Source organism: Prinia subflava, chromosome 2 (assembly GCF_021018805.1).
Source record: "Prinia subflava isolate CZ2003 ecotype Zambia chromosome 2, Cam_Psub_1.2, whole genome shotgun sequence".
In the NCBI taxonomy this organism is placed as follows: Eukaryota; Metazoa; Chordata; class Aves; order Passeriformes; family Cisticolidae; genus Prinia; species Prinia subflava.
In genome coordinates, this window is record NC_086248.1 from 33,220,285 (window position 1) to 33,246,202 (window position 25,918).

A 25,918-nucleotide genomic window follows, 5' to 3' on the forward strand; every position below is an offset into this window, starting at 1 on the left:
TAATTACATTTAATAGATTTCACTGATATACATTTGTTTTCTAATGAACTTTAGTTTATCCAAGGGTGTCTTCACTGAAAGCAGATCACATTCTATCATGAGTGGGAGAGAAAAAAGGAAAAGAAAAAAAAGTCTAATGCAGTATTAATAAACCTAATATTCAGCAGCAGTTTCTGTTCCAACTGCTCTTAGCATTCAAACATGTACATTTTTAATCAGCTGCTGATTCTTATTGAAAAATGTACAAATTCAACTTTCAAGAGAGGTTTACACAACAAGTTTCAACTTGTTTCATTAATTACTTTTTTTTTTTTTCCCAAGGGAACAGCAGAAAATTGCTGGCAGGAACCTCAGTGAACCATGTCCATGGGCCATGAAGAATAGATTGAATTTGCTTTTATAACCTCATTGATTAAAGACTTTTTATTTCTTTCTTTTCTGAGGCAAGCTCACTTGAAAATGTTATTCAGAAATTGTTCTTTTCCTGCAGTGAATGTGCTAAGAAGTAAGAACACATTATTGGATTTTATTGTTCTTTAATGCTGAAAATGACAAAGGGAAACAAAACTGAGAAAACCTAAGCCCATGTATTATATACCATCAGGAACAACACCTCTAGTTATGCTTTTGTCTGGTGATGAATAAATTCTACTTCATTTGCTTTGACCATTATTATGAGCATTTAATTAAGAGACTGTGGTCAAAATGAACTATGTGACCAGATTATAGTGTCCCACAGCAGGAGTTCTGCTGAGGCATTTAGAGAAGAGAAAAGTTGACTTTATTATTCTACCTAATTTCAAAAATGTGGAAAATATTTTCCCTTGCAGTGTTAGTTGTATTAAGATTTCTGCTACCCTACTCAAGGCAAAGGCAGAAGCTTTTGCTGTATGTCTCCTTGCAGGGGTTAACAGAATAACAGTTCCACTCACACGTTTAAGAAAATAATGCACATTTACCACCCCATCATGGTTTTCCACATTTTTCCAGTCTTTAGTTGGAGTGCGTGATATAATTTGGAGGCAAAGCCCTACAGTTTATGTTTTTGTCCAACAATTAATTTAATTACTGACTTAAATCCAACCCTTTTACCTAAAATCATACATAGTTCCATTAACTGTTGTCTTGGTGCTGTTCCAAAGCATCGAAGCATGCAAGCATGAATCTCGTATTACATACATGCATTGTCTTTTGTATAACGGGGATTATTTGCATTACAAAACTGAGTTCATGCTTAAATATGTTGCAGGATGACAGCTAATTCCAGGGACATTTCTGAGTTGCTCTATTTGTTTGTGGTTGTGTCTGAAAGCACAGTCCAATGCAAATAGAGAAATTTTCCAAATTTCAATGCTGTTGGTGGGATTCTGCGGCCTAGCATGGGATGTGTGGTTGCATCTACTGGAGCAATCAAATAACTGCTGTTCTTAAAGTTTCAAATTTCAGGATAAATCCTTCGGAATATCTTGATTGCACAGATTTAGAACAACCTTTTCAGTTGGAGACACAGTGATGTCCAAATATATCTTTTTGGCATGTCATTGAAAATGGTGTCTCTTAAGATTAGCTCCTCCTTAAGATTATGTAGTCCACTGGTGATCTTCTTTAGGGGTAGGAATAGTTTTGGCCCATGTTAGAAAAGTGTTTTTGCAGAGAGTGGTGGGATATAACCCCAAAATGTGTTGCAGTTTGAAGAATGCATGATATTAACTGAAGTAATAGAATTTAAGATTGCAGTAGTAGTACCATGGGAATATAAAACATAGTAAATTTATTTTGTGGAAATGATTAGTGCGATGGATATTTCATTTTTAGGACAGAAGACAAACAACAATCCAATTGTAGTTTTCCATTTTGGTATTTTAATGATCTTGACACAATTTTTAAGACAGAGGATGAAACATTATTAATCAAATACACAATAATATTCATTAGAAAAAGTACATTATAAATGCACTGAGGGTGAAAATTACATTCACATGTACAATATAGGAAAAAGGCAATGTAACAAACTGTACTGTTGAATAAATGATTCTGTGACGGGGAAGGGTTCTGTTTAAAAATGAAAGCTGCAACAGAATTTAACATGTTTGTTTCCAGTCTTTTCTGAAAGCAGATTTACATATTCTTCTTTGTTGCTATGTCCAGCTACTTTCTGGAATTGCTGAGGCACATGGAAAATAAGGCTGTGAGTGTTGCTGGCTCACAGCACACCAAAGGGCATTCTAGCCTGCAACACTGACCCCATCAGGGAAGGAGAATGAAATCTGGGACAAGACTAACAAAAAATCACCTCAGAATTCTTTCCGTTTCTTTTGTTCCCCCTTTCTCTTACTACACAACAATTTCGCTGGGCCAGATGTGACCATGAGAAATAATGAATCATGATTCCCTAGTCACCTGCCTTCCTTCCCTTTGTGCCTGCATATAGCATTACAACCCTCCTCTTCCCCAAATTGTTAACTTTTCCAATCTGAGTACTAATCTGGGTTTTATCTCTTTGTACAGGTCATCCTTTATTCTTCAGGTCATTTTTGTCACCATTTTAAAATCTTTCTATTGTGTTAGACCCCGTTTTGAAACTGCACCATTATAACTGCATTCATTGCTCAGTTTGGCCAGACATAGATATGTAGAGTTAAATACTGACATCCTCTGCTTTATTTGTCATTCCTCCCCAGTAATCCCACTTGTCTTTATACCTTTCTGATCACTGCTGAGCCAGGATGTTAAGAGAGATGCTGATGGTGTCTCAAAGATACTTTTGCTGACAAAAGCTGTTAAATAAGAGTCCGTCAATGTGTATGCAGTCTGAGGCAACTTTTCTCCCTTATCCATGACTCCACATACACTAGCAGTGAATTTCATCTGCCATCTATCATTCAGATATATACTCAGATATATCATTCATATATCATTCAGATCTGCAATATTGTACATTTTTCAGTGCTTTGAATCAAAAATGCTTCAAGTTTAACTTCCCCAACTAATTGTGACACACAGCAGTATTTGCACCTCACTAGACCCACAAGCATCACAGATACCTCTGCAGATCTGCCTGCACTATGAAATTACTTGTTCCCAATCTATTTTTCAATTTTGGACCCACTTTAGTTCTTATTCAACAGCAGCTGCATATTTTTAATAGTTTGATGAAGGTCCTTATGAATAATTTTATGTTATTGAAGGAGCTTTACCAACAGAGGTTTTCCTTGGCTCCTTCAAAGATGTCCTATTAGTTATTATTTTCTTCTAGAGGTTAAAGACTGAATAGATCTAATGATCTACTATTGCTATTATTTATTGCTTTGTAATTATTTTTTACCAGTTTACCTAACTTATCTATCAGGCTGGCTCATAGTTTCCAGGATCATACCTGAAGACTTTTCAAACAATTGTTGTCACTGTTGCTGCTTTGATTCCTCTAGTAATTTAAGCTATAGGTTACACTCTGTGGTTACTAGTTCATAAGTTCCACATACAAGGTCTGTTCCTGAGGTTTTGGATAAATGCCATCTGGTATCTCAGTTTGATACCATTCACTTTATTACTCTGCTCTAAAGTTTCTCTTATTAGTTCATTGGTTCTTTTCGTTTATCTTTCACAGTGCTACCTGCAGAGCCTTGGCCTAATACAATTTCTTGCTTTATATAGTGTGCCCTATTCCATTTAGCCTTCAGAAAATTGAACCCTCACAATATGAAATTTTTCTATTATTTGCAGTGTGAGTTTTTAATACAGGCTCAGTATGACAGATAAGAGTTATCCCAGGCTAATTGACTATTTTATGGAATATCTACAGGTTTCTTCTGTGAACAAGGAAGATTTTAGCTGAACTATATTTTTAACAGCTTATGAATACATTTTTGGATCAAACACCTTAAAAAATAACAAGCAGACAATATAGCTTGGGGAAAATTGACAGCTTTTGCTTTCCATTTAGTAAATAATTTTCCTCTTATTATTCAGTCACATTCTCCCAGACTGATCCACATTTTGGTACTCAATTTCACATGTGCATTTTACCAACTTTCTCAGTAAAACTCATATTTTTCAACAGAATGTTGCTTTAACTTAAATATCAAAAATATTTGAACTCAGGAAAGAGAATGTATTAAATCCAAATGGACTAATTATACACAGCTGTAGGTATTTCAGGGCATTAAAAGTTTGTATAGGTTTGGATTTGTATCGACAAAAAGAGACACAAGGGGAAAAAATTCAGAAGTCTTAGCTCTACTTCCCTCAAATTTTGCAGCTGGGGTTTTTGTATCAAAATGTATTGTGTTCCAGCCTGGGACATGTTGTCTGTGTTCTCTGAATGCCTAAATCTCCAAGAACCTTATTGTCATATCATTGCAAAGTTTTCAAAGAAACAGGAAAAAGAACAAACTTAATAAATAATGCCAACTGCAATAATGAAGTGTTACTTTTGGCTAGTGTAGTTATGTGGTTACACATATTTCAGTTTACTCTGATTCACTGTATTGCCTTGCCTGCTTTTTCTTTTAGGAATATATAGCAGATCATGCTCCATTTTAAATCACAGTTATATGGTCTGAAATACCACTGGATTAGAAAATAAGCTTGTGTGAATCAATAGAGCTTCATCGACTTTCTCTGATTTATGCACATTGGGGATCTGACTCAATGTGTTGAATATGGTGATGAGTTAGGGTAAGCAGAAATAATACTGTGATTTTCCTCTATGAGACTTAATTTCACAGGACTTAAGATGATATTTTCTTGCAGATGGTATTTTTGGAAGGAAAAAAGCTTCTTCTTTCCCTTACTTACATCTAAATGCAGCTCCCCTTCTTGCACAAGCGAGGTGGCCAAAATGGGAGAAGACTTTGTAGGCATATTTCCCCTTCCTAACACTGCAATTTGTGATGTAATATAATATAATTCGCATGAGTTCCCCAATACTTAGGTCTGTTTCTTCCTTTTTCAGTGATTGAAATGAATGCTTTTTTTTCTTTGTAAAAATGTTCTTTTGGCTTTGATCAAGACGTCAGTTCATATAATGTATTGCTCTCTCAAAATGTGGCCTTGAAAGTATTTTCGTATAGCCCTCATGGTAGGCACCTCAAGAGAGGATAATCCTAGGAATTATACTGATCTATTTCCATAAATGAATGTTTCAATGTTTATAATTGTTTGTGTAGGAATATCAAAGATCATTAAGCATAAGATACTGAAATCCTTAACTAATAGATGATATGCTCCTTAGAAGATCTATCATTCTAAATACTTATTTGATTTATTTTACAACTGGCTCTGAAGGCTCTGGTTTAAGTTATCTCCCAATTAGTCTTCCAAAAAAATTGAGGAAATATCATTAATAAGATAGTAAACCCCATATGTGACATTTAGTTTAAAGATGGCTTTTGGTTCTTCTTTTTTAATTTTTACATGCCATTTTGAATTTTATCAAGGTGTTCCTTTAGTAAGTTTTAATGGTGAAGATCAGAAGTGCAATGTGGGCCTTGAATTTTGTATCTCTTCATAATTCTTTGAAGGTATCCTTTCTGCAGTAGCTTCTGCTAGACTCTCCTGTCATTAATAAGAAGCTGTGCACAATTTAACAATTATGCTTTGTCACTTCAGCTTGACAGTGGAAATCAGCTGACCATCAGATGATCTTGCCAAAAGAAAGATGAATTTCTGCCTTTGGGCTGTGTTTAAGAGACTGTACCTTTCAGAATGCTACTTCTTTTTGAAATATGTATTTACAGCTATGTATTACAGTACAGTCAAGTTAAACTAAATGATTTATTGGTGTAATGGAATTTATCCCTGACCCTAATGGAATAAATCCATGCTTGCAGAGATAGCTCTGTATAAAAAGCAGAAGGCACGTTATATGAACAACAGCCAAATGTTTGCAATGTAAGCTAAAGGCATCTTGCACCTGCTCATAATGTCAAGTGGACAAGCTGCTCATCAGCAACAATGCAACAGGAAAGGCCTTTGTGGACAACAGGGTTTATGACTGTACCCAGTACCTCAGATGAGACTTTTTGTGATGGTTCTGGTTACGTGCTTGTGCTTTCTGTCCTCTGAGTTCTTACTCAGTTGGGATAAGACAGACTAAAATGCACCTCCAATCTTAGTATCAGACTTGAAGTTTTTTCTGATACTTTTTTCTCTTTCTTTAGTCAATGAGGTAAATCATTCCTTGCGGTTACAAGTATGCTTCAAGCCTCTTAGGAGCAGAAATAAAGTATGATATAAATCTAAAAATCTGTCCCATAAGGTTAGAACTATTTTGGTTCTGCACACAATTCCAGTGAACATAGAATAAAAATTTAAAAGCAAAATAATGCCTACTTGGGAAGACTCAACTCCAGACAGAGCCCTGGAGACATTTAAGGCATCATCATCTTGAGCAGAGAGCTTTCTGAAATCCTCCAATGGGGAACCCAGGTTCTTGTGATGTGGCCAAATATTGGTCAAGTATCTCATTGAGGGCTGTGGGGAGGTGCTGGCACCTCCTGGGGAGACAGGGCTGAGGGCTGCAGGAGTGGACAGCCACCACCTGTCAGACCCAAAAGAGCAGGGATCCTTTCTCCATTTAGGAACATGATTCCAGAGGTGGGAGTGGATGGAAACAGAAATAAAGACATGGGGAAAGCTTTGGGAGATTCATCAAGAAGATTGACATGGACCTTTTTCAGATTTGTGCATCTGTGACATTCTTCCACAGCCACTTTGAACTTAGCACCTTTGGAAAACAGAGAGATTTCAGACACCTTAAACATTAGACAACAACATCACTGTTAACAGGGTGTAGAAGAATTCACTCTTTTTATCTCCAGAAAGGATGCCTTTCCCTCAAGCTGAATTGTTAAGAAGGTAGTTCTAGACTGATTGGACTAAAAAGACACAGCACAGCATGGGGCATCAAGGCTGGAATGGTTAGATCCTGGTTTTAGAATTTAAGGCTTTTAATATATTTTATATTAGGCAGTTTTGAAATGGGGCTAAAAGAGCAATGGGAACAAAGATCAGAAATCCACAAACCTTCTCAAAGGAAATGGCTGCAACCACTGATTTAAACAATCCTTCTCTCTATTCATCAGACATCTGGTCTTCAGAGTGCACCAGCTTTTACAGGAACAACACTGATAGTGTTCTGCCTGCAAAATTATGACTTAAGGCATGGCGATCTGAATCCCACCAGACAAAGAAAGGGATTTTCCTGTCTGGGTACTCTAATTGCCAAGCTAAAATATGAAGTTAACATCCACCAATCTCCTCCTCCAGAAGACCTACTGCAAAACAAGGAAAAGTTCCTCATGGAATTTTAGGGTCTCCCCCTATCAGATGAGGCCCCACTCATGCAAAAGGAGGCCTTTACTTTGAATAGTGACTGGCTAAGGATGTAAGTTCTACGCTGCTCACACTTTGGTAGAACACATCAGAGGTGTGAGCTAAGAACCCACTCTCAAAGGGAAGGAGAGCTATCAAGTGTATGCATCTGAAGGGCTGACATAGTTAGTAGAACCACTGCCTGAGTAGAAGTTTTTATGACAGTGGTTTGAAATTCAGATCACTGAATGCTGCCCAAGTCCTGCTTTTGGGCATTTCCTTTATAATCTAACACTTTGTAGAAACAAGTACGTAAATCTACACGTAGATCTGATAACAAGCACATCACTTATAATTGAAAAGGTGGGATCATTTTTGTATAAAATGGGATCATTATTGCATTCATTCAAAGGTATGAACATCTGAACAATGGAGAAATGTCCACTCTTTCCAAGAGTCAATGTTACCCAGCCTGGACTACAGAAACTATAAGACAAACCTGGGGTGTAAGGCACAAAGGTGGATGGCATGGTGGCAGATGTTTATGTAAGAACAATCTATGCATTTGAAAAGTTAAAAAAGGAGGGCATGATTTGATAAGAAGGAATCTGACCACTTGAGAAGTTTAGCTCTGATTTACCCTGGGGAAATTTGCTTTTTGTAAGATGGCTCTAAATAACCTTTAGTGTTTACGTCATTTATATTCATGTCAGCTTAACATTACTTGACAGGTTAATCAGATCCATAGTCTCTGTGAGACTTTAATAGTCAGAAATCAAACCAAAGCAACTTTATTTCAATGTGCTTCAGCACCAGCAATGGGAACACCAGGCAGAGAGATGTCAGTAGCTTTTAAATTTAATGAGTCAGTGTGAACAGCAGCAGCTTGAGAGAAGTTGAAAAGACCATTCCTCATTTGGACACCCTGCAGGTCTTCATATGTGATTGAGCCATGTGATCCAACACAGGAGATTGATGAAAAGTTAGATATGGATATTGGGACATGACTTCTCTCATATTTGACCTTTAAAAAGTGTCAAGCATTATTTTTATCCATGTGTGTTTGGTGATATTAATTGAATGTAGTTGTTCAGGTGTTATGAATACTGGAGATTATTTGAAGGTCAGTTTTTCAGTTTCAAATATCAAGCTGTTTATTTATAATTTTCACTAAGTGATAGGCATTAAAATTTCCGTAGGATAGCTTGTTTCTATGGATCAATGGAAATAAATCTCTGTCCTGGTTACAGGGAAAGGGGCTGGATTTTTCAGTGCTGTGTGGGTGTGACCAAGTTGTTCGTTCCATACCATGTACATCATTGCTGGGGACAGGGATTCATCAGGAAACCAGGAGTGCCAGAACTGGAAGCTGTCAATTTTCTGAACCCATGAGTGTGGGTGCAGGAACAGACACCATATTGCCTTTGTCTGGACACCATGTGGGCGGAACCTGCAGGAAGAATTTGTTTTTGTTCCCACTGATGAATACCTTTTGTTGGTAAAACATCTTTACTTTTGTGTATTTTTAATATTCCTGTTGTTATTTAATGTGTTTCATTCCATTCTCTGTGCTTATAGGAAATTGCTATTTCAATTTATAATCTCTCAGTTCTTGTCCCTCCCTTACTAGAAGGGACAGGGGAAGGGGAGTGGCTTGTTGTTTAATTTCCCTGCTGGTCGTAAAACCAGCATAATTCCTTAAGAATCTTTCTTGAGAATCTGTTCAAAGCACAGGATTATTCTGCTCAACATTGTAAAATGTACTTTGTACTCTGGTTAGATTTAAAGACGCAGTTAATGTAAACTAATTTATTCATTCATACATTCATTTAAAAAAAATACAAGTTTCACATTTTTGGACCCTAGTTATCCAGATCATGACATGTTTTAAATATAATTTCACATCCAAATGAAATCTACATACCTCAAAATCTAGATTATTTTAGAATCTGCCAAAATTAAGTTTAAGAAATGTTGTGGAGAAAATAAATAAAGCCACTCATTATCAATAAACGTACCATTACTTATAGAGAAAATAAACAGGCCCATACTGAATCAGTAACTGTACAGGTAGCCCAGTACATATCTCCAACAGCAGACTCCAGCTGTGCAAGTGGAAGGTAAAGAAAAGTACTGAATAATTCTCTCCTAAGCGTCATTATTTTTGGTTCTGTAAATTTCCTGAGCTATATGTGGTTTTTGGGGCTTCAGTGACCATTAATGAATGTCTTTTCCATCTGTTTCTTCAGACTGCCCTTAGCTGTCCATAAACTTTGCACCCACAGCATCCTTTGGCAAAGAGTTCTTATGGCCAGGTGTCTGGTGTCAGACTTTTTTCCCCTTGAATCTCACTTCTTCTTTTCTTTCCTATCCTGTATTTTTTTTTCTATTGCAAAACAGGAGAAATAGTCAAGTTCTATCCACCCTGCTATGTCATCATAATTTTGGAGAATTCTATCCATCCCCACCTCCCCAGCTCTCTCTTTACTACACTAAATCCAGTTTACTCAGTCATTCATACTCCTAGAAGGTATTTCATTAATTTAGCAGAACTGAAAGCTATGATGACCATAATTAGCTGCAAAAAGAATGCTAGCACACTTCGAATTAAAAACAGTGATTGGGATATGGGAAGATAATTCAATGAAAAATAGTTCAGGAGACAATGACAAGTGTGTTCTTGTTAGCTACATTTTCAACTACAATTGTCTCAGAATTTGCCTCTGACACTAGTTTAATGAGAGATTCTTCCCAATCTTACCCTCTTTGAAAGAGTAATTTTTTTTCATCTTGAAAAGAGAGAAGAGGGATGCTGCTTTACTTGGCTTTTTATCAACAGTTCCAATACTGTTAAAATATGTTGAGTATTTAGAACAATACTATATCTAAGTAGTAAAAACATAGGTTTAATTTTTTTTCTTTCAAAAACTGTAACCATTGAACAGTGAAAATGAGGCGAACAGAAATAAAAATAATATTCTTTTTGTGACTAAAAGATGGAAGAATAAAACTCTCTTTGCTGTTTATCCCATTTTTTCCTAGAGGAGATCCAGTTGCCTGTGGTTTTGTCTGTGATTTCAAAAATAGTAGAAACAAGAGCTGGTCTGATGCCAAATAGAAATTACTGTGGCACTGTTGGATTTGCAGAAATCCCCTGCCTAAATCTGAGATGTCAGTCCAGATTTAAGGTTTTGTCTCATTAAAAATAAACTGTTTTAAGCAAGAGTTTATATCAAGCTTCTATTTCAGTTAAATGCAAGAGGGAGTCCTTCCAGTTGACATTTAACTCAATGTTTATAGATATTTATATTGCACGGGGAAGTATAGCCGGATTTTTGACCATATTCCATTCTCAGAAGAAGTGAATTAATAATTTTTAGGATTAACTGTTTTTAAAGAATCTAGCTTTGTTTTATGTGAACAGATTTCTCTCTAAATTATCTGTAATTGAAGTCTATTCTATAATGATCCCTACCATGTTACTCCACTGATGGACCTTAACTTTACAAATTGAAATGATGCTGCTTAAATTACATGGCAATGCTGATAAGACACAAGGTATTTGTCCTGTTCCCTGATTACACAAATATGCACAGACTTCCAGTCTCAATGCCTTCTAATGTTACATTTAAATGTGGGTTTTGAAATTACTTTGAAATCCATTTTCCATGAACATGAAATGCAATCACTTGCATATTGTCAAAAATAAATCCAAAAGGAACATGAACATAACTAAAGCTAAATTAAATTGCTCTTAAAAATGGCACTAGAAAATCTCAGGTATTATTTTCTCAGCTTTTAGTTAAAGATGTTAAGGGATTTTATGTAAATATTATTGGAAGTTGATATCCTCTCTTTTTGCAATGTAGACACATTGCTCATTGTGTCCTAATCCAGCTGCTGAGGTGCTCAGTATTTCTGTGGCAACGTCTTTATGGGAAAACACATATATTTGACTTTTATGTCCCTAAAGATTAACAACAGCTCAAAAATATGTTGCATGTGGAACTGTGCTATGCTTTCATTAAAAAATTGTATTTGTACATTGCTCACCTCACATAGAATTGAGCAAAACTAGATTTATGCTCCTAGAGATTTGTGAAGCTTATTATCATCTGAGGAGAGTGGCTTTTTGTACTTATTGACAGATTACTTTGAAGGTAAAGTTCACATAGGAGCAGTTGCCCTCCCCCAATATATTTTCCCTCTAAATTATAATTTCACCTCTTCCTTCTCAGCTTAATGTGTTTTTTCTAACTTTTTATATGTGAAAAGCACAAATAATCCTGCACTTTGTGGTGAGTCCTTGGGTGACTGAGAGAGTGCTTCCTGGCACCCTCCTGTTTTCTGACTGAGGGCTGGAGACCACAACCCAGTTGTGGAAAGATAGGTTTCCTCCGTTGCGCTCTTGAATGGAGACTAGTCTGTTTTATTCTTTTGCGCTGATTAATTCACTCAGGAACCTGGGATATTCCAAATATTAAGTTTAACAGAAGCCATGCATTAGACGCAGTGATGTGGAAGAAGTGAGAGACTCATATATTTCAAAACACAGACAGACCTGTCTGCAGCAATCTGTTAAAGAGATGGTGAGGGGCCAGAGACAACTGTGAGGAGATAGAGACTGCAATTGGGAAGGAGTAAAGGGATAGAAAGAAACCCTGCTTGAAAACTGGAAATGAATGTGCTTTCTGTGGCAAAGGTCTCTTTCAGACTTCCTTGGCCTGGGATGAAGTGCAGGACCTGGCCTGGCATTACGTGCAGCCACCTCTATGGCTACAAAGCATTTTTGGGGCAGGGGGGCATGACAGTGACAGTGAAGGGTGTCTGTGCAGAAACAGAGTCATGGAGAAGGGACACTGTGTACCATGCACAAGTATGCAAGGTGCAGCCATGGCAAACCTAACCTGCCTTGTTGTCCAGGTGTGTCCAGAGGATGTCGTGTGCATTGTTTGCAGTAGGTCCTATGAGCCTGGGTTGCTGTCCATCGACCTCAGGAAAGAATTCACTGGCTAACCCAGGGCAACAGAATAATGCAATTTGGGAGAGCCTGTAATTACACCTTGGGTGCTTAATTTAGGGGCTAGTGTCGCGGTGCTTTGAAAGCCCGATTGCTTTCCACCGGGCTAGCTCGTGCACCACGGCACAGTAAAGTAGGGTGTCAACCTGCAGCAGGCTGAGCAGAGTTGATCCCTGTGGGTTCTTGTGCCACCGAGAGAGGTCTCTCGTTCCTCTCCAAGGCTTTCCAAGCGTGCAGAAGCAGAGAAGGGAGGGTCCAGACGCAGTGAGAACAGGAACGGATTTATTAACACAACCAAGAACCAGGCAATCTGAACCACAAACAATGCTGTGCAACAACTTTTAAGGGAACAGAATAGGGGCGGGGAAAGGGGTGTCTCCTTACCTCTAGACAAATCAAATACTATCTCTGGGGAGCACAGGGGAGGGGTTGGGGAACCGGGACCAATCAGGAGGAGTTGGGAGGAGCAACTCAAGGCGGGAAAGGGGATTGACAGTTAACTGAGGTGCTAAACATAGAACAGGCTGTAAGTAACTCAGCAGGGAGTCTGAATATCAATTAGGGAGGAGGGGGTACAGAGAAAAAGGGGGAATACAGAGAACTAAAACCCATACAAACGCAATATAATTAAACCTTAATAAATCTTCTTACTAACATTTCCACGTGTCTATTTTCCACCCACAATAGTAATCCACTCTAAAGTCCTTTTCTACTTCCCCCAATCTCAGTTTCTCCCCTCCTTAATCCTTCTGTCAGCGCCCTCTGCTACTACTCCAAATAGCCTTCAAAATCCTCTCCTTCGTCTGTCCACCAGTCCTCCTGACACAAACCTTCTAGGTCACTTTACTAAGTCTTTCGAAAAGTCTCTATCTTAGCTCTCACCAAATAAGGGTTAAACAGAGCTCATAATCACAAACGCACACCACCACAGGCTAGGGAGCCCTGTGTGAGAGACAGCAACCTGTCTTTTCCCTTAGTAGTTTGAATGACTTTTTTATGAGTCTCACTGAAAATCTGTGATGAACTGTACATCTGCTCTTCTCTGATGAAAGCTGTTCATTCCCCAGTCTCCTCAGAGCCAGCTTCTTAAATACTTCACATAAATTCTAGTGACTGTTTCATAGCACTGGGGCTCTAGGGTTCCCCCATGCTAATGAGTGTTTCTTAGTTTCATATTAATTCTCTTCTACCATGATTTATTCAAAGACTCCCCAGTAAATACAGCAGACACTGTCAGACACTGTCAGACACTTCACAAGACATGACAACATATGCCATACCATAACTCCTGGAATGTGAAAACATGAGAATCTTGACTTAGAAGGCATGAGCATCTGCTAACTTTTAGAGAGGAGGACCCATCTTTCGAGAGGTTCAAAAATGCAGAAAAATGAAAGAACATGTCTTACAAAGACCATGATGTGTTGCTTCTCTTATTGGTTAATGATTTGATTTTTTTCTGGAATGGTGTTCCCTAGACTTTCTAAAGAAGCTGCTGAAAATGTCTTTTTGAAAAGTTTTGCAATGTGCTTCTGAATGGAATAATTTTTCCAACCACACATGCCAAGAAAAATGTAGAGAAGAATGAAAAAAAATCCCACCAGCATCTCTTCAGTTTGGGATTTTTTTGGCAAAATATCCACATAAGTCATTCTCAAATGGAAGGTGCAGTTCAGGTTAAGACACCTAAGCATGTTTGTTTTCAACTAGAGTACCTAAGCTTCCACAGGAGTCAATAACCCTGTTGTATCTCTGGGCTCTCAAGAGACTTGCAGGTGACCAGCTGCCTGAGGCAGGAATTCAGGTACCTCAGCTCTCACGCCTAGTGCTGTTTTAGGTGCCTGACGGTATTTAAGGCACCTGCAAGAAGCTTAGAAATGTGACTAAAGGAAGTACTCTTCTGGAGTTGCATCTGGAAGTTCAGTGTGATTTCTTATAATACTATTTTCATAAGGTACTCAACACTGTTTATGCCACAGAGCTAACACGGCAAGGAGAATTTTTCCCTGTTGTATTTACAAAATATATCCAATTAATTTGTTCCATTAAGAACTAAAGAGCTCAGAATCTGGTTGCAGATTTTTTTGTTGAGTATAAGGTTTGTTATATTAAGGTCTGCAGAGATGCTGTATAGAGTACTAAAAAACATTCTTGTATTTATGAGAAGCTTAGGATGCTTTTTATTTTTTCCAAAATAAAGAATTTGGATCATCATGGTTGTTTTGGGGTTTTTTAGTTCTTGTGGCAGGAATATGTTCCATGTCTTCTATATATAAATTTAGAAATGATGTCTTGAAAAATCCATTTACAATTATTATGATCACTGTTACATTTAATATTAGTACAAATAGAACTAGCCTTCACACATCGCAATGCAGAATTACACTCTAACACAGACACATACAGTGACAATAAAGTCAAGTGTGAAAATGAATCAGTACCATTCAATGCAGCTTCCAGTAGGTTTTTTAGCTTTTGTGTTGAAAATGTTTCCATAAAAATAATTTTTTAGTCTTTAAGCATTTTTTCATGCATAGAAATCACATAAACTGTGTGCAGTATGCATTGATATTTTATATCCATGAGTTTCCACAGTTAATTACCACACTTTAAATTTTAACAGTAAGTGAAATGTCTTCTTTCCAAGATTCAAAAACCTGAAATGAAGACTAACAATGTGATGCAGACTTGAAAACAAGGGGATCAGTCAAAAAAAAAAAAAAAAAAAAAAAAAAAGATCCACTGGTCAGCTATTTACAGAAGCTCATTTCTGTCCTTCTCTGTTGTAGCAAGTACAACTTTTCCAAGCTCTCCCACTTCCCAAACAGGTTTTTTTTAGAAGCTCTGGAAGGTCCCCAGATTCAGGCTATTTTGGAATGAGAGAAAGGAGTAAGCTCTAAGTCTTGGAGTGCTCACAGAGAAGGCTCTGCCAGACACAACTTCCTTTGTGCAGAGAGGATCCGTCTCCAGCACCCTGCTGACCACTTGTTGGGAAATCTGACACGGGAAAAGGATTCCCCCTTGAAAAAAGCCAGCACTGGCAATTTAAGGCTATGTGTGTTTTAATCAACTTCTTTAAACAAACTGAACTATGTAAAACTGTGTTTCTGAGTACTTGTGTGGGGTAATTTATAGTAGATTTACTGCAATATAGTATATCACTAAATAGTGACTAGTTAGTGATAACATAGACTAACAAGTCTATGTTGACACAAGCCTAAAATGTGTTGTATACACTTATGGGCCAAATAATTTCCCAATTCCTTGTTTGTTGTGGAAGAGTTTGGTTAAATATATTCCACATTTTTCTTTCTTCTTCTGTGTTTTGTTGTTTTTTATTTTTTTTAACAGTAGAAAGAAAATTTTCCTTTCAAGAAGATGATTACACAAATACCCCTCCCTCATTTTTGATTATTTCTTGGGAAAGATTGAGCATATTTTTCATCTCTTTGATTTTATGAGACAGACATAGCAGAGAATGGCCTCAGCAAACACAGTTTTTGCTCACAAATCCTGGCCCTGAATTATCTTGTCATGGTTACAAATATCTTTACAAAAAATAGTTTTTCTTCACTGCATTGCAGAGAATAGATAAAAGCTTGGTTAAGTTTATGCATGTTCAAGTAAATTGTTACATTTCCTAACTTGCAAAACAAAAGCATAAGAGAAAGGTGGCCTGAAACACTCTGAAGTGTTGCCAGCTTTCTTTCCCTTTTATACATCACCAAGTGTTTGTAAATAATTCAAAGATGGAGAATAAATAATACAATTTCTACATAGCTCTAGGTCACTTATTCTGTTTTACAACAGACTTTGGGAAATTCTTTTGATAGAATGCCATTAAGGTAGTTTGGGCAGGAAACGATAGTCTGTGCCAGTGGAAAAAATAAGGTATTTTATTAGAAAAACTGAGATCTGTTTAGTGTATTTCTAATTGATATTTCCAGATCTTTCCATATACACTGTGCCTATTTTGTTAGAGGTTGCCTGTGGAAAAGAATACTTCACATCCAGAAAGGCTAATGAACTGGGCCATTTCAGGATACCTTATAATCTTTTTTGTCAAACTTTCTTGGCAATATCACCAGAACATTAAAACTTTGCTAATGCAAAAGGGAAAATTTGACTTTTGGGATAGGAGCCTTCCAATCCAAACACAAAAATAATTAAAAACATGACAGATAGTCAAGAACTAGAAAGTAAACACTTGGCTTCATAAGGTAGAAATTATCTATTTTGCTTTTTAATGATCAGTGATACAAAGAAAATAATTATGACACAACTTTTTCATCTTTTTCTTCTTCCCTCCCTCCCCACTCTGCCCGGTTTATATATTTTCAGGATAGCTGGACCATAGGCTCTACTGACTGGAGACCCTAAGAGGAGTTTAAATGTAAGGAATATTTTTAGTTTCTTTAGACTTTGCTTGTTTTTGCTGCAAGGCTCTAAACCCTGCAAAAATACTCTACCACTGTAAAAATCGGCCAGAATAGATACTTTCTATATGAAAATCCATTAGGATTTTGAATTAGTGCAGAGTGCATTGTGGCTCAGAACTGCCATGTTCCTAAATGCCTATAGCAACATTAATTTCGGTCTGAATGTAGTTTTGGCTATTTTTAGGAAATGCTGATGCTCAGTATTTTAAGGCAACAGTTATACTGGAGATTTCATACAGAAATGCTGGTCAGGAGATCATAGCCACTTAAAACAGGTCTCCACAGCTCACACTGTGAAATTGTCTGGAAAGTACTTTCCTATAATTTATATTAAAATCATATCTGAGTGAAACAGAAATGAAGCACAAATACTTGTGTTGGTTTAATTAGCTTTTAGAATGCTTTAAAGTAAACCTGAAATTCCATCAGAGTAAGGAAACATTTTTTTTTATCATTTGATAAAACCATACAATGGTATTTGTCGCCTGAACAAATCCATAAAGTACCTTCTTGTAAAGCCAGAGGGCTCTCTCTGCTGTAGTATAGTAAATAATATTCTAAAAATCAAAATCACCTGAGATGAAGGTTGTCCTGTTCATACAAGCCTGGCTTTTTTTTTTTTCTTTCCCAAATGGGATTAGCTTTTGGCTATTCCGCGTGACACGAGTTTTAAGTTCTGTAAGCCAACAGGGGTAAAAAACAAAATAAGGCAAATCTAGTTCTTCCATTAGCTGTACTTCTTGAACCCCAGCCTGAAACTTCCCTGATTTGTACAAGATTCAGCTGATTTGTGTACAGGAAATTTTATAGTCTTATCAGAACTGTGGGAGGAAGCACAAACTCTGCTAAAAAGTGCTTTTTTTGCACTTGAAAAAAACAGACATTGTTGATGGATGATTTACTGAGGCAAATAAAAATACTACTTTGTAAGGGATCCCAGGATGCAATATAAACTATCACAGCAAAGAGGGCCCAGCTCTTTTCAGAACTGCAGGCTGGATGCTAATTCTGGCAGTCACTCGCTGGTCCTGTGAGGGTGAGTCATGCACCGCCTGCAGATACAGCAGCAGCACGTGGGGCTGAGAGCCCCTCGGCCCCCGCTGCAGCTCCCTGGAGCCCCCCAAGAGCAGGGCAGGACCCCACCTTTCCTCACTTCTCCTTAAAAGGTGCATTCCCTTGCTTCTCAACACTGCTAGGACCAGCTTAGCCATGAAAAGGTGTGCAAATTGAGGCAAAAAGGCATTTCTGTATAAAGAAAGTAGCATAAATATTTTACGCAGGAATCACACACCCACTTAAATCTAGTGAATAAAGTAACACTATGTACTGTAGACTTATACAGTATTAAAGTTATGACTCATTCCAGGATAGTAGCAGATGTTCATGAAGCTCAGCACAAAAAAAAACCAACAAAAAAAACCCAACAAAAAAACCCAAACCAAACCAAACCAAAAAAAAAAAAACAGGAAAAAATGTCTCCATACACTTCTAATTTTCTCCTCACATCATTATAGAGATGCAAGGCACCTCTCTTTAGTACTTTAAATGAGTCACTCCATACAATATGAATAAGTGCAGAAAAATACAAGATTACATGAGAATCAAATATGCAGACAGAGTCAAGAGTTTAGAGACCCTCCTGGGAGCCAAAGACTTATGCTTTAGATAAATCAGTCTATCCAATGCTGGGACAGATAGCTGCTCAATGGATGCAATTTTCTGTACATATGAAGAAGAATGTAGAAATATATGTTGATGGACCATGTTCTTGCCTGCAAACACAGCATTAGTGAGATGCTGCGAGACTTATCCTGATAATCAGAACTGTTGAAGGACATGAGACACTTCAGACTTCAGAAGAAAGCTACAAAGTAACCAAGAATCTGGAAGAAAAACCCTTCTGCTGTGAAGCTTAAGTGGTTTAAAGTGGTTCTCTTTGGTTTAATCAAAAAGGACATTGAAAGGCAAAGCAGTCACTATACCTATTCACTGACAGGTAGAAAACAAGCCTTACATCTGTTCAGTCTAGTTTGCAAAACCTTTGACCAGTTTACCCTAAGAATTTCCTATTCATAAGGGTAGTAAAACCTCAAAACAACTTTCAGGGGTGATGGTAGAAGAACAGTGTTTGGGTTACTTAAAACTAAATTTGATCTCTCTAAACATTGGTTTAATACACTGCATTAAATAGTATCTGAATGATAGTATCTGAATAATTTTGGTGGATTTGGGGGTTTTTGTTTTTTTGAGAGACAACCTGTAGCCATTTTCCTTTCCTTTTCTGAGGCTCAGCTTCACTGATCATGCCTGATTCCTATAATCTCTCCTCCCTCAGCAGTGCAGAGGGTTGGGGAATAAGATTTGTTGTCAGTTCATAACAGCTCCCCTCTACTGCTCCTTGTTCAAGTGTGGGACTCTCACAGGTGCACCATTCTTACTTCTCCCTGTAAGAAAACTTATCCATGTGAGCTCCTCCCCACAGGGCACAGTTCCCACTATGAGCCTGATCCTGTGGTGGGTCTCCACAGGCTGCAACCTCCTTCAAGTGTGCAACCACCTCCTCCTGCGTGGCGTCTGCCATGGGTTGGTCTTTGGATATCTGGTCCACTGTGGACTTTCACAGCCTTCAAGGGAGCAATCTGCATCACTGTGGTCTTCTCCAAAAGTTGGAGAGCCCTTGTTGTCCAGCACCTGGAGCACCTCCTCTCTCCTTTTCCACGGACCTTGCTGTCTTCAGGGCTGTTTCTCCCACATCTTTCCTCACCCTTCTCCGCCAAGCAGTATTTTCCCTTTCCTAAGCACACTTTCCCCAAGTCACCACCAAGGGGTTGCTGGGCTCACCTGCGTCCTGCTGTGGATCTGCTGGAGTGGGCTGGAACAGGCTGTGCCCAGCATGGGGCAGACACAGCCTCTGCTGGGTCACTGAACTCAATACAAGGATAAATAACTGCAATGCAATCACCTGTGACACAGAGGAGGTCACTGTGGGTCTTTTATTTGTTTCTTCTGGCGTTAAACGCAATAAAAATTATTTTGAAATGGTTTCATGATCAACAGGGCATGAGTACTGAAAGAACGGGATCAGGTAGCATGAAGTTTTCACACCACATCACTAAAAATATGTGACAGCATGCAATTAATTTTATATAAGCTAGTGAGAGACGACAGCTAGATGCCTACTTTATTTGCTAATAGTTTATGTTGCATTCAAAATGGGGCCTTGGAGACAAAAGGCTCTTTTTCACATTGCAAACATGTGAGATGAGGCTGCTAAGGGTGAAAACGTATTGTGGTGGCTCAGGTATGCAAATTTGATAGCACTATTATTTTCAAGTCACCTGCAATATACAGGTAGAGCTCCACAGTGCAGTGCCCTACTGCCTCCACAACAGGCACATAATCCAATCTGGGTTCAATTATAGATGAATGTTTATATCCAGTAAATAAAGCTGTTTACATTATATCATATATCATTGTAACCCACAAAGGAATCTCCCCAAACCTTCTAAAAGGGTCACTTGTCATCCTAAACAAGTCCAAAGAAAAAATGTTTAGAATGTCTTCAAACTACAATAAACCAAAATAGAGGAATTCTTTGAAAAAAATATCTGACAATAAAAGATGTATATGTGTATAAGTCAAAGCCTTCTCTAACATAAATAGAGCATTACAGATTTATGGCTGCAGATAAGCTCATTCCTAAACTTTAAGTCACTAGCCAAATAATTTCATTGAGCTGAAACAGTCGTCAGCCTGTGCAGGTTTGAGTTTATTATGTGTAACTCAAGGGGGCACACGTGCTCCCTGAGGCAGTGAGGAAGTGAATTCAAATCTGACTTAAAACAGCTACTAACCTCCCCAAAACTCCAGCATTTACTGTCTCAAGAACTCCAGCTTACTGTCCCTGACAGAGAGGGTGCCACTGTCCTCATCTCCTCTTCTTGTCCTTCCTAAAGAGCCAGTGTCCTTCCATCCCAACACTGTGGTCACAGGATTCATCCCACTATGTCTCCATGATGCCACTAAGATCACAGCCCTGCTGGCATGGTCACACCTTTGACTCCTCTTGTTTATTTCCTATTCTCTGTCTGTTTGCATATTGGAGGCACAGATGCCCCCAATGAGACTGACTTCCTAGCTGGAATGGCTGGAATTCCTTTGGGCTGCTCTGCAGGTGCTTCTGCTGACCTGTGATCCCTCTCCAGGCTCCGGGCCTCTGTTGCTGACAAAGGCATCAAACTGGTAGGAGTGTGATGGACTGAGGTTTCCCTCCCCTGACAAGTTTAATTTAAAGCTCTCTGCAGCAGCTTGGCAACCCTATGGCCTATGTGTGTTCCACAGATACTTCACTCTTGATTCCAAGGCTGTGCAGAGTCCCTTTCCACTGGGACAGATCCACACAAGGGTGCATGTGCACCAAGTCAACAGAGCAGATGTCTGTTCCAGCAGAAGTTGTGAGTTTTGAGGATCTTGGACAGTTAGGGTTCAAGTCCTATCCTTGAAAAGGTACTGCAACATAGGAATGAGACTGTTGTTCTCTCAGTGCTTTTACTTTCAGAGAAGATTTATTAAACTGAGAAGATCTTTTGAAAAGTATATCATAAATCACTGAACAGTTCATTGTCAGCCTGAGTCTGAACAATTAGCAGAATATTAATTATAAAAGTGTCTAAAATTAAAGAGAACAAGTTGATTAAAGGCATCAAAAGGCAAAGTCAAATATTGGTTTTTTTTTATTTTGCTTTGTTTATTAATTGCTTCTTCTCCTAAGTAAGTGAGGGGAAAAGACTATTTATTTTTCTTTTCTTTGTCTCTTTTTTTCCTTTTTTTTTTTTTCCCTTTTTCTTTAAGTACAGCTTTGGATTTCAGACTATTTCACAGGGGTATATGAGCTGAGCAGCAACTGGAACAGACAGAATTTTGCTTAAAAAACGTGACAGAAGCTTCAAAAAATTAACGTTTAGCAAATGTCAAAATGTGTTCTAGGCCAGGTCCTCACTTGGTGCTGCTGGAGGTTAACGTCTTTGACGTCAGTGGAATGGTTCTCACTTCCAACAGGTGCACTCCCAGCCCACTAGCCCAGTGTTTGCACCATACACAACATAAGGGAAACAAAGGAATACTGAGAGAGCTTTATCTATTTGCCTAAAGTAAAAAAGCTGTTTTCTTATGAGTGAGTGCTATAAACTTGCTGGTTGAGTGCATGTGCTCATACAAAAGGCTGCATTGTTTTCCATACTTGGTACAGCCTGTTGGATTTTCAGAGCTGGTTTGCTGTTTACCACAAACACAGAGGGCTTTGTACTCACTCTGACCTTTGGATAAGAATTCATCCTTTGAAGTGTTCATAATTTCTCTAGATTTGACTAAAACACTTTTTCTCTTTGTGGTGTGGCCAAAATTCTTCCTTCAAGAATTGCTTGATGGTCACAATATGGGCTCTTCACCTCAAGAAAGACATTGAGATACTGAGGCGTGTCCAGAAAAAGGCAACAAATCTAGTGAAAAGTCTAGAGATTAAATCCTGTGAGAGGCTGAGGTTTAGCCTGGAGAAAAGGCAGCTCAGGGAAGAATTTATTACTCTCTAGAACTACTAGTAAGGAGATGGAGGTCGACCTCTTTTCACAGGCAACCTCTGCAAGGACAAGAGGAAATGGCCTCAAGCTACACCAGAAGAGGTTCAGGTTGGACATTGGGAAGCCTTTCTTCACTGAAAGGATGGTTAAACATTGGAATGGGCTGCTCAGGGAGATGTGTAGTCAGCATCCCTAGAGGTGTTGGGACTGAAGGTGGCACTCGAGAAGCGACTGGAGGTGGCACTCAGTGCTGTGGTTTAGTTGACATGGTGGTGTTCAGCCAGATGCTGGACTTGATGATCTTGGAGGTCTCTTTCAACCTTGATGATTTTATCATTCTACACCTCCTTGGGAAATTTTATGCTTTTAAATGAATGAAGAAAACTTACATATCTACATGTTTATTTCTTAAGACACCTGCAAGGCCATCCTACTGCATCCTACCGTAATTGTGGCAGTATGAGGCTCAGACTGGCTGAGGAGATTTCCTTTTTCTCTCAAGGAGACCTATCTTGGAGAAGATTAAATTCAATGAAATGGCTGAAGTGATCCAGGAGTATTTCAGATGACAAATCTCTGGAAGTAAAATTACCCCTCTATGTCTTTCTGTAATGTATAGTCTTGACTTCTGTGTCTCTCTTAACCCCCCTCTGCCTCATAAAATAGTTATTGAAATATTTCCCTTCTGTTACTGTCAAAGTCCACTGTGCTTCCGCTTATGAAACTCCTCTCTTATCCTTCAGCTCTTGCTGTATGACACTAAATTGGGAGAAGTTTTCCACTGCCTCAAGGGCAGATGGGTCCTGCTGAGAGACCTCAACAAATTAAGAGAAATGGAAAATCACCAACCATGTGAAGCAACATCAAATAAGATGCAGTTTTCTAGAACACTGATCTTCATCAGGATTAATTTTATAAATAACCCTTTGAATTTGCTGTTTCATTTTTGAAAACAACACCTAGTTACGGGGGTTGTGTGTGCCAGGGCAATGAACAGTTAAATAACAGACGTTATCAGAGCACTTCTTGCAACATTATAGCAATAGTTTACATTATGTGAAATTCCCATAATTATAGTGAAACAATTCACTGCTTCTTCTCAATGCTTGCCTACAGATTTAAGGCCTCACTCTCATATTTTGGTGCAGTGTGGCATTTTAGTCTGCCTCATTCCAACTGCTTATTTGGTATTTTTTACAGAGATAGAAAACCATCGTTCACCCCAAATCTTTCCAGTAGTAATACATTCCTTTCTCTACTGATTTCTACTGTTTGGGCCTTCGTAGTGCTTAGATAAACAAAACCTTTGTTTTAAAATGTCTCAAATGATTGGTTTCTGTTTCTACAGTCAGATGAACAGCCAGGAAACAGAAAGAAACCGTTCTTGGTGATACAAGAAAAGCTTTAAGGAGACTTAGAACTGCCTAAATCTCTTGGGGTTAAAGTGAAAGTAGGGACAAGAAAAGTGTGTGGGTGTGTCTCAATTAGTTGTGTTCTTTAGACTTTTAGACCTTTAAAAATACCCTGGTCTGATAAGATTTCAGTATTCACTAAGTCTTCTGTTTGCGGCTGCTTGCTGCTGAATTTAAAACCTGCAAGAAATTGCAGCAGACTTTCACTACACTATCTTTGTACATCCTACACTTAATCCTGTCTTTGGCTGGGATAAATATAATTTTCTGTGGTTTAGATTTAGGATAAGAATAATGTTGTTAGCACACTGATGTTTTAGTTGTGGCTGAGCAGTATTTACATCAAACCAAGGCCTTTTCATCTTCTCATGCTGCCCTGCCAGCAAGGAGGCTAGTGGGCCACAAGAACCTGGGAGGGAACACAGGCAAGACAACAGACTCAAACTGGCCAGAGGGATATTCTATGTCATTAAATGTCATGCTGAACAAAAATACTGGGGGGAGTTGGCTGGAGGATGGTACATTACTGCCAGACAACTGATAGGTCAGTGGGTGTTTAGCAACTGCATTGTGCACCACTTGCTTTGCATATTCTTTTATCATTATTACTATTTTACCTTCCTTTTCTGTCCTATTAAACTGTCTTTATCTCAACCCTTCAGTTTTTTCATTTTTTTGCAATTTTCTCCCCTGTTCCACTGCGGTTCAGTGAGGTGTTAATCCTGCTAGGTTAAATCACACAAATCCTTTATAAGGCCCAGTTTGGGGCTTGAGAGGTTGAGATAATTACAGATGCAACCAGGACATGTTAAAACAAAAATGTTACAAAAATTCATTGTATTAATTTAATAGCCTTTGGTCACAATGTTGATTTATTTACTCTCAGAGTTGGTGCACTAGTTCTCAGGGTTGTGTATGCAAGACCTTACTTGCTGCATGTGTTTCCTGTTGTTCTAGGAGTCATGTTAAGGTTATAATTTTGTTGTAATACTGTCTTATGATAAGATAAAATGGCTAGTTGTGAGACTAATCTGGCATTTCTACTCAGTATTGATGTCATCTCACTATTTCAACAACCATCTATCAGAGCTATTAATAATCACACCTTTTACCATTTCTCCTCAAAGAAGAAGCCTCTGGGCTAACTCTTGAGAATGTTGAATATCCTTGGGATGTTCAACCAGCATGTTCCTATTACTATGCCTCCTGGATGTGTGGCATATCTTGCTTAAGGTTAAACATCTCTTTAAGAACACCACCCAGAGATCTGCTCTGAGGATGGATAGCTATGAGTGGCAGGATGTGTGGGATAGAATGGACAAGTACCAAGGACAGTGGGCATCTCCAGTGTTTTGGAACCTTACCCCTGAACAAGTCCAGAGTCCTGAAAAACTACTAAAATATTTGGAAAAGGTATGCTGTGACCCCATAAATTCCAGAAAGACAAAAATCTCTGGAACACAATCTGCTGGAGCTTGGTCCATGTCCTTCGAGCCATGTGCATTGCCCTCAAAGGGAAGAGAAAGTCTATGGATCTGAGAATGAAACAACAGATACCACAGCTAATCCAGCCACTGCACTGCAGCCAAACCCAAGAACCAACCCTTGCTGGTATCAGTCATACCTATAAAACAGAAGTATTGGAAGTCAGATCATTTAGAAATTCCAGCTAGGAGGAAGAAGGAGGAAGAACTGCAAAAGCAGACTACTCCAAAGCACAATCACTATATAAGAAGAGGAGGAGGAAGAGGCAGAATTCATAGATTAGGCAATAATCAATTCAATCCCTATTCCTGAGGGATTTACAGGATATGTGAAAAGATTATAGCTGTCATCCAGGTGAACACATTGTACCTGGCTGCTCTGATGCCAGAACTGGAGCAGCTGGGATCACTTCCTAGGGAAGGGATCAAGACAATTGGAAAAGGGACACAAGTGCTCAGCTTGGACCACAAGAAGTTATCCAGAGACCCAGATGAAGTCAAATGCACATGACCCATGCAGTGAAAGTTTGTAGAAAGTGCATCATCAGCATATGCCAGCTCCTTCCTTTGTGGTAATGACCTGGAAAGAAGATGAGGGAAAAGTGGTGAATGAAATCAGCTTGCCAACTCTGTCAATAGAGAGGAAGCCTCTCTTCATCCCTATGGGCCTGCA